General features: G+C 43.6%; 1 long non-coding RNA gene across 1 annotated transcript; it reads left to right on the top strand.

Moving 5' to 3' along the window:
- Window positions 1-5565: 5565 nt before the first annotated feature.
- LOC116087630 lies at window positions 5566-15455 on the top strand. Its single transcript, XR_004117523.1, has 2 exons — window positions 5566-5828; window positions 15267-15455. It is a non-coding gene; the product is annotated as an uncharacterized LOC116087630 (long non-coding RNA).
- The last annotated feature ends 891 nt before the right edge of the window (window positions 15456-16346 follow it).

The raw sequence follows: 16346 nt of genomic DNA, 5'->3' as shown, positions 1-16346 counted from the left end.
CTACCATTAAAAAAAAAATCCCCAAACCTCAACTAAAAAATTAAGGAGGAAAAGTCAACCCACTCTTTTTAAAAAACCACATCTAAATGAATTTGCCTCCAAATCTCTAAATACCATTTCTTTTAATTTTATTTTGCCTTGGCTTTTCATCCAGCCCTATGATGTACCAGCATATGTAGGCTGACAGGAAGGTGCCTGAATTAGCAGACTTATATATCTTCTAAGTTCATGTGCAAGGGGTAGTGGAGGAGAGAAGCTCAGGATGTGGGTAGAAGAGTATGTCCCCTAAGAACCTTTTAAGAAAGCAAGATGTTAGGGGTAACAGCTCTGGTGGTCCTGACTTCCTCCATCCTAATTGATGTGGAAATGATCTTGTAAGAAGCCTGGGGGAACATCTGGGCTGTGTGGGATGGAGTTAAATTTAATTTTAAAATAAATAAGGAATCAAAGCTTCAAGTTTCACTTATTAAAAAATTTGGAATAATAAAAAACAAAATGATGTGTATGATAGAGTGTGAGTGTATATGTATGAGAGTGTGTGTATGTGAATGTGAGTATGAGTGAGTATGAGTATGAGTGTGTGAATGTGGTTGTGTGTATGTGTGTGAGAGTGTGTGTGTATGAGGGTATGAGTGTGAGGATATAAGTGTGTATGTGGGTAAGAGAGTGTGTGATTGTGTATGAGAGTCTGAGTGTGTGTGAGTGGACATGAGAGTGGGATCTGTGAGAGTTTGAGTGCATGTGTGAGAGTGTGTGTATGTATATGTGTGTGAGTGTGTGAGAGAATGTGTGTGAGGGTGTATGAGAGTATGTGTGTGTGAGAGTGTGTGTATGTATGAGAGAATGAGTGTTTGAGTGTGTGCGAATATGTATGTGAAAGTATGAATGTGAGTGTGTGTGAGAGTGTAGGTATGTATATGTGACTATGTGTGTATGCGTGTGAGTATATTATGTATGTGTGTATGTCTATTATGTATATATGTGTGTGAGTGTACATGAGAGAGTGTGTGTATGTGTGCTTGTGTATGTATAAAGTTGATGACAGAAGTCTAAGTCAGACTCCTCTATTGCTCTCTACATTTTTTTTAGACAATGTCAATCACTGAGCCCATTGCTCACAAATTAGCTAGAATGACCAGCCAGCAAACTCTGGAAATCCCACTGTCTCCACCCCAGCACTGGAGTTACAGGTGCATTGCCACATCTATCTTAGCTTTTACACAGGTGTTGGGAGTCTGAGCTCAAGTCCTCTTGCTTATATGGCCACTACTTTATCTGAGCCATTTCCAGAGTCCCTCCTACCTCCCTTCCTGTCTGGGCAGAGAGTCTGGAGGAAGAAAATACTGAGAAGAGACATCTTCCATTTGAAGACAATGTTTTTTTGCATTTAGGGTCTTAGAGGGAGAGAATTGGTATGACAGCCACTATAGTCATCAAGACACATTTAGCAACAACCACCTGTATAGATTAGTCACTGTGTAAGGAATTGTGCAGGACGAGGAACAAGCCTTTCACAAAGATAGGGACTAAGAAATGCCAAAACAACAAATGTTTATCGACATATGCGATGTTTCTTAAGAGTTATGAAAGCCAGACTTTGGCGAAAGGACATAGCAGGACATGGAGAAACCTCAGTCCCCATCCTGCATAGTATTACTATGGGCTAAATTGAATTTAAATTAACATAGGAAATTTCATCCAGAGATGGGTGATTCCATTTCAGGAGCAGCCTAGGGGTGAGGCCATCCTCTGTGCTCTCCTCAGTCTAAAAAGTGAGCAGGGGTAGAGCTCAGAGGTCGAAGACTCGCCCAGCATGTGCAGGAGCCTGGTGACATGCCCTCATGCTGAATACATCACCCGCAACACATGAGCTCTTGAAGGCCCAGGCCCAGGCTGCACAGCTGGAAGCAGCCACATCTGGACATGGTACAGTTCCTGTGTTCCAGGGAAGACCTGGGCATAAGTGCAGTGTGAGGAGGAAAAGTCAAGTTGGTGAGGCTGGAAGTGGGAATTTTTTTTTTATTAGATGTTTTCTTTATTTACATGTCATACAATATCTCCTTTCCCAGGTTCCCCTCCAAAAAAAAAGAAAAGAAAAAAACAAAAACAAAAACAAACCCCTGTTCCCTCCCCTCTCCCCCTTCTCACTAACCCACCCTCTCCTGCTTCCTGGCCCTGGCATTCCCCTACACTGGGGCATAGAACTTTCACAGGACCAAGGCCTCTCCTCTCATTAATGACCAACTTGGCCATCCTCTGCTACACATATGCTGCTGGAGCCATGAGTCCCCCCATGTGTACTCTTTGGTTGGTGGTTTAGTCCCTGGGAGCTCTGAGGGTACTGGTTAGTTCATATTGTTGTTCATGCTAAGGGGCTGCAAACCCTTCAGCTCCTTGGGTTCTTCCTCTAGCTCCTTCACTGGGGACCCTGTACTCAGTCCAATGGATGGCTGTGAGCCTCTACTTCTGTATTAGTTGGGTACTGTCAGAGCCTCTCCAGAGACAGCTATATGAGGCTCCTGTTAGCCAGCACATGCTGGCATCCACAGTAGTGTCTGGATTTGATGATTGAATATGGGAAGGATTCCTAGGTTGAGCAGTCTCTGGATTGTCTTTCCTTCAGTCTCTGCTCCATAGTTAATCTCTACAACTCCTTCCATGGGTATTATGTTCCCCCTTTTAAGAAGGAATGAAGTATTCACACTTTGGTCTTCCTTCTTCTTGAGTTTCTTGTGGTTTGTGGATTGTACTTTGTGTATTTCGATCTTCTGGGCTAATATCCACTTATCAGAGAATGCATACCATATGTGTTCTTTTGTGATTGGTTACCTCACTCAGGATGATATTCTCCGGATCCATCCATTTCCCTAAGAATTTCATAAATTTGTTGTTTTTAATAGCTGAGTAGTACTCCATTGTGTAGATGTACCACATTTTCTGTATCCATTCCTCTGTTGAGGGACATCTGGGTTATTTCCAGTTTCTGGCTAATATAAATAAGGCTGCTATGAACATAGTGGAGCATGTGTCCTTATTATATGTCAGAGCATCTTCTGGGTATATGCCCAGGAGTGGTATAGCTGTGTCCTCTGGTAGAATTATGTCCAATTTCTGGAGGAACCACCAAACTGATTTCCAGAGTGGTTGTACTAGCTTGCAATCCCACCAGCAATGAAGGAGTGTTCCTCTTTCTGGTCAACCTCTCCAGCATCTGCTGTCACCTGAGTTTTTTATCCTAGCCATTCTGACTGGTGTGAGGTGGAATCTCAGGGTTGTTTTGATTCGCATTTCCCTGATGTTGAACATTTCTTTAAGTGCTTCTCAGCCATTCAGTATTCCTCAGTTGAGAATTCTTTGTTTAGCTCTGTACCCCATTTTTTAATAGGGTCATTTGGTTCTTTGGAGCCTAACTTCTTGAGATCTTTGTATATATTGGATATAGCTTATGCTCTAATATCAAGAGTTGACAAATGGGACCTCATAAAATTACAAAGCTTCTGTAAGGCAAAAGACACCGTCAATAGGACAAAACGGCAACCATCAAGTTGGGAAAAGATCTTTACCAACCCTATATCTGATAGAGGGAAGTGGGAATTTTTGTATGAATCCTCTTCTACCTAGAATCAGGGCTATAGTCAACCTCATTCAGCTGGGTTATCCCGAGAGATTGCCTGATTCTCTCTACATGCAGGTCTCAAGTGGCTACCTCAATAAAGGCAAGATAGGTGCCCAAAGCACGGTCTACCATGAACCACTTAGCAGAGACTGGCCAGTGAATGCTTGTCAGCCCTGGCATTGTGCACTGGAGCCCGGACTCTGTAGCTGTTGTGCCCTCGAAGGCTGACTGCCTTCTAGACTGAACAGATCACAGCTTACCTGCATCCTGCATGCGGAAAGGTACTGCCTGCTCCCAGGTGACCTCCAAGGGCCCAAGAATGAGTATAGTTGGATGCTGGTGTTCATTTAACTTGAGTAGCTAGAAAAGAATTAAATTTCCTGTTTCTATTTCTTCATCTGAATGGGTCATTGCTCCATCTTGCTTCAAGGTCCAGGGATTCTAGTCCATTCAGGGAGCACTTCCTCTGTATTGAAGGTTCTGGCTATGCATGCAAAGTCATTGAGCTTGCTCTAACACCTAGACTTGGCGTGTAAGACCATTAGGCTGAATAGCAGTGCTGTAAGCAGTCTCTAGGACCTGAATGTGTTTAAACAAACATGACATTCTACGTGGCTAATGTGACTCCATAGGTGTTCCATGTATTTTTATGCCTTAGTGATAAAATTAAAATATATTTTCCCAGAATATCAGAATACCAGCCGTCAAGCAAGGGGGGAAATAATCTCAGAGCACTAATTGTATTCATAGATGAGGGGATGCGGGGTGCCTGAGTGCAGTGGGTAGGAAATGGAGTTTTAATAATACAGAGTGTTCCCTTTGGCTAAGCTTCCCTCACTGTTTTGATGTTCGGATCACAAGGATTGTAGCAGAAGTCTAGCGGTCAAAGCAAACAAGTGTGTTTTCCTGAAAATGTCTGCTAAAAAAAAAAATTGAAATTGACTCATTTAGTCAGCAAACTGCAGATCATGCATCATGTGCTGTTCAAAGGGATGGAGAAAAGGAACGAGTCAAAAGATAAGCGTGCCACAGTAAGCCATGCGTTCACGTGTGACTCGCAGTGGAGCTGGAGGAGGGCCCCTCCACAGGCTGCGGGACTACATGGAGCTCAAGAAGGCATCTTTGGGACCGGGAAGATTCTGTAGTCAGTAAAATGATTGCCAAACAAGCATGAATACCTGAATTTGGACCCCCGGCACTGATATAGAAAGTCAAGCATGGTGGCACATACACATAATCTCTGCACTGGGGAGGCAGAGCAGATAAGATCTCAGAGCTTGCTGGGCGGCAAGTCTTGCCAAATTGGGGGACTCTGGGTTCAATGAGAGCCCCAAGTTCCATCCCCAGAATTCACAGTGGAAGGAGAGAATTAATTCCCCAAAGTTATCTTGCCACCTTCACACTGGCACAATGGCACAGACATGCCGGTAGTTACACACCCCTGCATTATACACATCCCTCCACTCTAATATTAAATGAAATAATTAAAAACTCAGGTGGAGAGTGATTGATGAAGACACTTCTGGCTTCCATAGGCAGATACCAAAACACATATTCACACATGCAAATATGTACATACACCATATATGTGTGTGTGTGTGTGTGTGTGTATGTGTGTGTATACATACACATGTATATATTATATATTATTACACATATATAATATATACAAATATATATTAGCTATGGAGATAGTATTTGGTTGATGGGTATCACAGTAAATTTTTCTGTTGGTTTAATAAAATTCTCTGATAAATGCATCTTAAGAGAGAAAAAGGTTATTTTGCTTCACTCTTCAAGGTAACAGTAGTGCAGTATGGTGAGAAAGCCAGGGAGAACGAAGCCTAAGTAATTGATTGCGTTGTAGCTGTAGTCAAGGAGAGACTAGCAGATGCTCCTGCTCAGGAGGTGTGGCCTTGTTGGAGGAAGTACGTCACTGGGGGTGGGCTTTGAACTTTCTAACGCCCACGCTACTCCCAGGGAGAGCTCTTCCCCTTCTCTACTCTCTTCACCTGATGCTTGTGTATCAGATCTCAGCTCCTGCTCTAGCACCATGCCCACCTGCATACTGACGTACTCCTCCCCATGATGGTCCTGTGCTCTGGGAACCATAGGTCCCAAGTTAAACGCTTTCTTCTGTAAGTTGCCTTATCAGGCTGTTTGGTCCCAGCAAGAGAAAATAATCAGGAAGAGAGCGCGGTGTACCTATAGAGTGAGTAATCAGGAAGAGAGCGCGGTGTACCGATAGAGTGAGTCTTCCCACCTCACCTGATCTAAATCATCCCTCACAGGCATGCCTAAGGGTGGAAGCTCCCTTCTATACCAATCAGCAATCAAGAAAACACCCACAGACCAATCAAATGAAGGCAATTCCTCTATGAGGGTGCCTTCTCCCAGGTACAGCAAGCTGGCAACCAAGATGAGCCTTTGTGGGTGGCTTAGAAGCATCCCCTAAGAAAGAGCACATGTGTATAAGTGAAAGTTAGGCCCTACGAATGTGTCTCCTGCAAGAATAGATCTAAGAGTTTCTCCAGCTTTTAAGGCCTCTGAAGTCTGCTCACATTATTCAGTCTCTATGTACACATAATAATCTTTCTCTGAGAAACCTCCTCACAGAGAAACACACACACACACACACACACACACACACACACACACACACGCCAATCACTACTGATTGTTGTATGATGTACACCCTTACATTCTTTGTCTTGCACATGAATATAAGCTCTGTCTCTTTACCAACCATATATTGTGAAACATATCACTTATATTATTCAAATACCCAAGACAATAGTAATATTATGTCATAATATTATAATACTATATATAAATACTATATAGTATTTAGTCAACCAGGCTATAATATGTAAATATTAACTTATAGACTTTCAAATGCCCTTATACTTACTTCACGGAGTTCTAAAGTTTAGCTTACTATGACAAAGGTATGTTTATTTCAATAGTAATACTTATTTCTTGAATATGTTTTTGTAGTTTACAGTAATATCAATAACAAGTAGAATTACTCTTCTGTCAGGATGTCCCATGCTGGGTTGCTATCTCTTTACGTCTGGCCAGTCTTGTGAGTAAAAATGCTTATTATTTCACTTTTCACATTCTTCAGTGTTAATCAAAAAAAGCAACTTTACACTTACTTAGAGAAACAAAAGGAGAATTTCTCCCCTCTTCTTTCTCCATTGACTTTCTCTATTTTTTTCAATATCCAACATGGATTAATTTTATTAAAAAGGGAAAGATGATCTTCCAGTTCTAGCTACACAGTTAACAGGCAGAACTAAGATGGAGTCGGTTTAGATCTGGAATGTCCCTACAAAAACCAAGTGGGTTCCCAGCCTGTGGTAAAATATTGTAGCACACATACGACATTTTTTCTCACAACAACATTTTTTTTCATTTTTTAATCTCAATTTTATAGAAGTTTGTAATCGTCCTATTTTCTCCATACACACATGTTGTTCTAACCCTGTGTGTGATGTGAGTCTATTTCCCACGGTCTTGTAACACCAAAGTGGTGACTTTGACCTCCTCCTCCATCACCTCAGCTGAGCTACATCTCCCTTTTCCAAAATCCTCTTCTCTGTGTGGTTCCAGGAAGAAACAGTTCAGGGAAAATCTGGAAGTCAGTCATGACACAGCTGTGCTTTGAAGGTCACTGTAGGGTGCACGGTGCTGAGCCAGCTCCTGTGGGCTTCTGGCTGGGACAGCACCCAGGCCTGCTGCTCCTTGTCTGAGTACTGAGCCTGCTGCACACTGGCATCTGTGTCGCACTGCATTGCCAACAGCTCCCCCACAGCCTCAAGGGTGGAGCATGAGAGAACAGATTTGGTCGCACTTTTCTCTGTTTCTCCCAATTGTTTCTTTTCTCACCGGCTTAGACCCTAACATCATTTCCTTAAAATCTCACTGCTGAGCAAGGTCCCGTACTCAGTCCTTTACATCATAGTTTCTTAGCCTCATTGTTATTGACATTGGAAGCAGTCGGCTCTTTGTTGTGCCAACTAACCCTGTGCATCACAAAAAACGTTAGCAACATCCTGTCATCTCTGTTCATTACATTCAGTAGCACCTGCATCCAAGTTGTGACTACAACACTACTGTCCAGGACACACGTCCAAATGACCCCTGGGGATAAAACCATCCCTGTTGGACATCACTGCTCTGTCTTACTGGGAATGATTTTGCTCCTGTGCATGATCCCTAAAGGAGATCCTCAGGTATATTATATGATTTTTAAAGACTTTCTTAGATCTTTTTTTCCTTCTTACTCTAGCTACTGATCAATAGGTACATTTATGTCAATACTGTGCTTTTAAAAACTGTAGTGGTTTACAAGCAAGTAAATACAAGCTGCCATGTTCTTTTTTTTTTTTTTTTATCATCTTGGATTTGATGTATATCTGCTCACCTGCATGACGGCATTCCCCTTAAGCCAGTCTATACAAAAATAACTTTTTAAACTCAAGCTAAGGATCCACTTGACACTGTATATAAAATTGTGTGGCCAGAGGTGGTATGTTGGTTGTATGGTGGTATGTTTTTAACATTTTCCTGATTTTCCTACTTTTTTCAACATCCTATCTAAGAGTCTTAAAGTACCTGGCAAGCGTTGGGCACTATGTGTCCACAGCATAGGTAAAATTATTGCATGCACAGAACTACATCTCGACATTTTCAAGAGAACGTGAGAAAAGGGGCACAAGCAAAGATTCTCTTCCTGGCTCTCATCTGTGCTGGTATAAAGAGAAACAAACTTTGTCAACTTCTTAATGTGACCCAGAATTCAGGGTGTATGTCTGCAGCAGGGAGCGGGGAGCAGGGCAGGAAGAAGGCACAGCCATGACAGGGAGAAGCTGCCTGCTCTAGCAGGCGGGGAGGCATCATTAGAGTTGCCATATCACATGTTCATCTCATTTATTATTTATACCCCACCTGCTTCCAAAAGGATGTCACACAGCTTTCAGTGGAAAGGGTGGATATGAAAGACCCGGCCGCCTCTATAACTGCTGTCAGAAGGCAAAAGGCAAGAAAGAAATGAAGTGATGCGAGGAAGGAGGATTTCTACAGCATAATCATCCCAGGTTACCCATAAATTTCCATCACACACACACCTACACACAGAAAGAGGGAGACAGAGATAGAGAGACAGAGACACAGAGAGAGAGAGGCAGAAAGAGAGAGAGAGAGAGAGAGAGAGAGAGAGAGAGAGAGAAACAGACAAAGCATTCACTGATAAACAGCTTCCTTGAGCTAGCTGGCCACCAGGAACAGCATGATCAGCCTCCCAAGGAACTCCTTTGGTCAGCAGAGAGCTGGCAAGGACAGAAGGTCTAAGTCCCCGGTGAAGCATTCAAGCCTCTAGACCTTGTGCCTGGTTTGGTTTGGTTCAGGGTTTGGGGTTTACTATGCTATTGTTTGCTTGTTTGATCATTTGTTTTTTAAACTACCAGCCTCTTCTAGTGTCCAAGGGAGAAGTCACCCTTCCAGAACTATTCATTTTATCATGTCCATCAGCTATCTCCTTGCCACACTCTTACCAGTGAGAACCTTTCATGGGACTCATAGTCAACTGATGAACGTAAACACAAGCAAATAATTAAAATTAATTCTGACGATGTCCCAGAGGAAGGTGGAAGGAGGTGTCACTGCATGGCTTGGGCCCAGGAACCCTGACTGTGGGTGACAAGTGAATTAAGACATACACTGAAGAAACTATAGACACACAAAAAGTGGGGGTCAAGTGGTCTAGGCTCGCTGATGGAGAAGCCACCATATGCAGAAGCTCCGTGTGCTTATTATATACAGTTGAAGAGGGAGAAGGGGTGGTTACATCTCTTGAACAGGAGAGGCAGGGCTAATAGCTGAACAAGGAGGCAGGCTCACCTAATCCTGCTAGGACTGGTCTCTATAAGGGAGTAGTCTTCAGGCCATAACTATCCGAGGGGACTAAGGCAACAGCGAATACTTATTGCACACACGGTCAACACGCATGCTCCAACCTAAGGCTTTACTTCCCCCAGGGAAGCCTTTACCATGCCATGGGAGTCATAGAGGCACTGGTGTCCCGGATATGACCATGTCCATGTCAACAAAACCCATTCACTCAGGACTTTGCTCCTTCTTTACAGAAGACTAAGTACAGAGGGATGTCAAGAGTTCAATATGGAAGACGCCTATGCACAGGAGACTGAAATGGCGCCAGAGGAACCCATTTGTGCAAAGAAAGCACAGATCTGTGTGGCCAGTTTTGGGGGAGGTGGAAGAGATGGTTATATGGGGTGCGGAGTACATGTGCTGTGCATGGAGACCTGAAACCTGGGTACAGTTAATAATGAAGGCGATATTATGCAAAGTTGGCTACCTGGCCTTTGGTACAGGAGCCATCAAAGTTGTTGTTGGTAGTGGTGGTGGTGGTGGTTTTTTTGTTTTGTTTTGTTTTGTTTTGTTTTAATGGATTCAGATCCTGGATGCGGGTATTCAGTTTAAATTCAAGGGGCTCAGCTGTACAAAGCTCTGGCATGAATCCCCATCACCTAAAACAGACATGGTGTCCTATGCCTGTACTCTCAGCACTCTGGAGATGGAAGCAAGAGAATCAGACAGTTCAGGTCATCCTAGACTACATATATAGTTCAAGACCAGCCTGGGATACATGAGACCTAGTCTCAAAACAAATCATCCAACAAAGCAAGGAAAGATCTTCAAATCCACATCCAGAAGGCCCAAGTAGAGGCTCAGATTCGTCAAAAAAAAAAAATATTCCTCACCTGGAGCAAACTAGGACTTCGCCAAGGTGTTCCACATGAACTCGGTGTTCTTTCTCAGAACTGAACTGTATGTCCTTCCTTATCCTTAAGCAGATAATGAGAGACTCTGCACAGTATCTCTCCTTAAACACAGCCAAGAAGAGAAATAAAGCCATCAGCAGGGGGGCTGCTTCCAAGAATAAATCTAGGAGTTTGAGGAAGGGGGAAAAAAAAAAGAAGAAAAGCCACATCTGCGAGTCATCTAAAAATACATTCTGTGGTGAAGGATGCACAGGTACTTTCTGTCTCTGTATAGTTAGAGAATAAAATGTGGCCTGCTCCCATTAATGCCAGTGATGAATACAGGAATACGAAGCCCAGGGCAACACAGTTGAATGAGGGGCAGGAGCTCAGAATAGGATGGGGACCAGCGACAGAGAGTTAGGGAAAAGCCCAAGAGTTTAGGACAGAGGTATGCTTAAGAAACATACCTATTCTAAATGCCTGGGGCAGGATAAGACTCAGGGAAGGGTCAAAGCTGCAGTTTTGTTCTTCAGCTCTACAGAAAGAAAGAAAGAAAGATGGGTCCACCAAACTTGCTTAATTCTCTGACAAGCCCTCTTTTCTCCCAGCATCAGCCTCTGCAGGGCTCTGCACAGGATCTGGCATCCCTCTCCAGTCCATGGGATCCGACATCCCTCACTGGTCTGCTTACCTAAAAGCTTGCTCACTGCTTGTGTCCAAAGCTGAGTAAATCCAGTAGGAAAGGAAATATTTTTATAAGCTTGAACACAGCACACAGACACGATTTACAATACCGGGCTGAAGAAGACTCGGGATGCAATCCAGACACCGCCCCCACCCCCAAAATTGTTTTAAGGTGACTGTGTTCTCCCCTTGGGGGCTCCCAGAGACTGAACTACCAACAAAAAAGATAGATGGCCTGCACCTAGGACTCCCCCGACCCCTGCACATATGTAGCTGATGGGCAGCTTGCTCTTCATGCTGCCCCCAACAACTCAAACGGTGGCTTACCCTGACTCTGTTGCTTGCCTGTGGATCTTGTTTTGCTAAGTGGGCTGCCTTGTCTGGCCTCAATGGAAGAGGATGTGCCTAGTCCTGAAGTGACTTGAGGTACCAAGGGGGGTTGGTACCCAGGGGGGACCTCTCTCTTTTCAGAGGGGAAGAGGAGTGGGGGTGGGGGAGGGACTGAGTGAGGGGAGACTAGGATGGGAGAGGGGGCTGCTATTGGGAATGTAAAATGAATAATTAAATAAACAAATAAAAAAGAAGAGAGTTGGTATCAGTGATATAAATGTCTATTACAACAAATGACCTGAAAAAATAAAGGATGCAATTTAAAAATAAGATGATTATGTCCTTGAGGTGCAGGCACTAAGCATAAGTTGTGACCTGCTGCTTGCTATGGGTCTTTTCATAGGGCTGTGTGGCCGTGTTTGTGTCAATGATCCGTTCTTCCTCTATGAACCACTCTTTCACTGTCTCCCATGGTTTTCATGACTCCTTTACAGATGGCTCTCAGGCCAAGGTCACCTTTCAGTCCCTAGTTCCTCAGATTTCCCAAAATCCCTTCTACTGCCGTGTCCTTAGAAATTTAACCTCAGCTAGCAAAATCCAGATCCAGTAGATATAGTGCATTCCTGTCTTCTAATCATTTGGAAGCTGAGGTAGAAGGATCCTGCATTCAGAGTCAGTCGTGTAATGGGTTATTGTCTCAGAAAGAAAAGGATCGGTAAGAGAGAGAGAGAGAACGAAGGAAACAAGGAAGGAGGGAGTGTTAAGGGAGTGAGAGGAATATGACACGCAGCAATGCCTCTACATGCGCAAGCTGCTCACTTTGAGTTCAGAAGGGAGGCCCAGCGGGCAGTGAATACTCTCTTGCTGCACTCACCCCTACCTGACACTGCACACTGGAGCTGACCACAGTGCTGGCAAGGCACTGTGTCCTGTCTGTGCTTAGTGGAGAAAATGCTGAAGGGCCAAGGAAGGAAAGTGCCTCCCTCTTCCTCATGGGAAGGCACCGACACTTGACTGTTGCTCTCTTATTCGGAAGGGAAGAATCAAGACTTAATGTGTCATATGGAAGCATCACGAACCCAGTAAAACTCCATTTCAATACCCCATGCTTCCAGTCTTTCTATGTGAGATTAATATCTACACATAATTCCATAGTGCTATTTTAGAAGTTTGTCAGTGAAGCAGGACTTCCCAACTGCATAAGCATGGGGCCCCACAAAACTTGGCTCTCTCCCCAAAGGCACTGCAAACAAAGGAAAGAAAAATAAAACGAGGAAGTGCAAAGACGTGAGCTCTCTGAACGAAATTAGAATGATTTCGATGTTTGCTTTAGAGTGGATTTGCAATCTAGGGGGTCTCTGGACCTTTCTTTTTATCCCATGAGGGGGGATATCTCTCATCATCTAACAGGGGATCTATGGAAAGCAATAGTATGCCTACATTGCCTCAGACCTCCTCGTACTCGGGAAACTGCTGTAGATTCCTCCTAGCATCCCAGTGGGAAGGGCTGGATGCTGCTGCCAATGGATCAGGAAACAGGTGCTTCCTCTCTGAAAGGACCACTTCCCTGTCTTCCTCAGAAGGGGCCACTATGAACTCAGCAGGACACTCTACTGAAGGGACAAGAAGGCATCCAAAGGCAGACACAGTCGACAAGCCCGACAAGCCGGATGGAAGGGATTTATTTAGCTAACTTTGCTCCTTGCCCTGGGTAAAGGCTGAGACAGAAGAACAAAGCCTGGGTGGAGGCCTTCAGGGGATGTCCCATAGACACAAAGCTTTGTTCTTGCCCAGAGCAGGTGCTACTCCATGCTGTGACTATAGGAATTAAAAACAAAATACAGAAAGCTCTCTTAAATTATTAGTCATCAGATGGGACCATGTCACCAAATTGGGGACTTGCAAGAATTTTAGCAACGACACAAAGTATTTGGATATAGTGACAAGGAAAAAAAATAGAACCCAAATTCAAAAACAGCGAGTCTGGAATGTTTTTGGCAGTGCTTGCCCATGTTGCATGGGGCGATCCTACTATAATGTTGGTTCTGACAACATGAAGTGGGCACTTTGTACTGCATATGCTGACAGCCACCGAGTGCCACCAAACAACTCTGGTAACCAGACTTTGTTATACCTTGCAGGGGTTTACTGTGCATACTAAGTTTTCTGCTCTTATGGAAACACAATTGTTTAGTCATACAAAGCAAAGACTTGCTTCCCCCTACTGTCATCCCACCACATCAGTATTGAATTAGCCTACCCCTTATTATATTGCATTAGCACATCTGGTTTGTAAAAATGCTACTTGCATGTCTTTAATCCCAGCACTCAGGAGGCAGAGGCAGGCAGATCTCTGAGTTCGAGGCCAGCCTGGTCTACAAGGCTACACAGAGAAACCCTCTCTCAGACAAAAAAGCAAAACAAAACAAAAAATGCTGCTTGGTGTGCTCACCTGAGCTTCATTTAAAAGTTCTTCGATGAGTTTTGTCTTAGGATTATGTTATAGAATTCGAACAATTTTTGAAATAGCCTTAAGCATCCTTCTTCCATTGTATAAATCCACATTTATGTAAAACGGGTTCACAGCATTGACAATTTTGAAACTACACTACCCACCAACTCTAAGAAAGGTTCATTGAAGAATCTTTGCATTCTGCAGTGTCAACTATTCAGCCAAGATTCAGTTCTTTATGTATTAATAAACAGGCATGCCCACCTCATATGTATACAAATTTATTTTTCTCTTTAAGTAAATGATGAGATTATATGTGTACCAAAGAATTGCCTTAAAATAAATTTTTTTTTCTAATTTTTTACATGTAAATGTTTAATCTGTAGATCTATTTTACCTGACTAAATACCAGAAATAAAGTAGACAATTTCTTAGGCGTGAAAAGGAGTGGCCAGCTGGAGAAACCTCACTGTAAGTGGACACAGCCTTGTGCCTGACACCTAGGCTTGGAGAGTAGAAGGCTACAGTTCTCACACAGCTCCATAGCCCTTCCTCAGTGTAGGACAGTGACTATTTGGCCCAGGCTTCTCAAGGACTCCCAACTCTCCAAATCCTCTTTCTCAGTTCCTTAATCTGTCTGGACATAGAGCTTTCCAGGAGGACCAAGCCCACAGGCCCAGTGGGAGGGAAGTCTGAGATGATACAAATCTACAGCAGTTTCCCAAATCTGAGAAGGTCCGAGGCAATGTAGGCATGTTGCTGCTTTCCATAGATCCCCTGTTAGATGATGAGAGATATCCCCCCTCATGGGGTAAAAGAAAAGTTCCAGAGACCCCCTAGATTGTAAATCTCCTATAATGCCGACATTGAAATCATACTTTTAATTTCTTTCAGAGAGCTTACATCTTTGCACTTCCTCGTTTTATTTTTCTTTCCTTTGTTTGCAGTGCCTTTGGGGAGAAAGCCAAGTTTTGTGGGGCCCCATGCTTACGCAGTTTGGAAGTCCTGCTTCACTGGCAAAGTTCTAAAATAGTAGTATGGAATTATGTATAGGTATTAATCTCACATAGAAACTGGAAGCATGGGGTATTGAAATGAGTTTTTACTGGGTTCGCGATGCTTTCTTATAACACATTAAGTCTTGGTTCTTCCCTTCTGAATACGAGAACAGTCAAGAGCCAGTGGTATCCCTTGGCCTCTGCTTGACTTCGCTGGCTGTCAGGCAGAGAACAGTGGGTCCTGTCTCATTCTTGGCAAGGATCCACTTCAGTGTCTCCACCACTGACAATGGCTCAGGCAACCTTATGATTTCTTAAGAGCAAACCAACACATCCAATAATAACCCATTTTCTTTTGAAGTGAGGACAATCTGAGTTTATTTTTCTGTTGACAGTGATTTGACTCTCCTCAGAAGAACAACAATCCTGACTCTAGTCCCTCAGAGTGCTCCCTCCGAGCAGCCTCCCTCGGACGTGAAATCCTTTATTGTCCAAGGAAAGATGGAGAGACTTCAGTACATGACATCACAGGTTGTTTCCAGGACTTAGCAAAAGAATAAAACTCTACCCTGCTTAGCATGCCAGTGACTGACTGGTATTCCAGTGTTTCCCTGGGCTGTTACTTTCTCTGCTGTTTAATGAGTGCAAGATTTATTATGGATCATGAAAGCTATAAGGTAGCTATGATTGACCTCTACCATAAGGCTCTATTAATTCAGAGGCATACAACTAAAGCATTCATTTCTCTTGTATGTATTCTGCAGGTCATCTGGACATGAGCTGATCTAGGCTGGGCTTCACCACATGAGAGCCCTGGCTCCAGGCTGGGTCCTGATCTATTCCACACGTCTTTCAACCTCTATGCACGAGCAATTCCTGAGCCGTGGAGATGTAGCATCCCCATGACAAGGAGTGGAGAGGCAAGAGGAAAAGCTTCACCATAAAAACACAGTTTCAGACCCCACTCATGACTCCACAAACACTTCAAAGGCTGGAGTAGGTCCTATAGCTAGTCAAGCTCAAATAGAATTACATTGCAAAACTCAATAGTGTTGCAATAGAAATTATACCCAGCCACTAGTGGGAGCGAGTTGAAAATTACATGGTAGACTGTACACAGAGAGGAGAGAAGGACTGAAAATAATTTGCTCTCTATCGTAAGGGATGAGAAAAGTCAAGGAAAAGAGTGGCAAAGGAGACGGTGTTTTGGGTACTTGTTTCCTATCATACACTTCATCATGTTCTTTGGACTTATCCTCCTAAGGGGCTTAGATTGTGGACAGAAGGCTGATGTCCTTACAGGGAAGCTGGCATGCCACCAGTGCAGGATTTATCCCTGGCTCTCATAGGCTCCAGAATGATGACATCCGATCTAGAGCCTGAGATGGCGGCTGCCGGTTGTGGCTACTGAGGAAGAAAGAAGGTGAATACACTGACATTTTATTTTAATTCAGGCTTCTTCCAAGGACCACTAG

This window comes from Mastomys coucha, unplaced genomic scaffold (genome assembly GCF_008632895.1).
Source record: "Mastomys coucha isolate ucsf_1 unplaced genomic scaffold, UCSF_Mcou_1 pScaffold13, whole genome shotgun sequence".
NCBI lineage: Eukaryota > Metazoa > Chordata > Mammalia > Rodentia > Muridae > Mastomys > Mastomys coucha.
The sequence above is the reverse complement of the archived record's forward strand: the minus strand, read 5'-3'. Positions and strand labels throughout refer to the sequence as shown.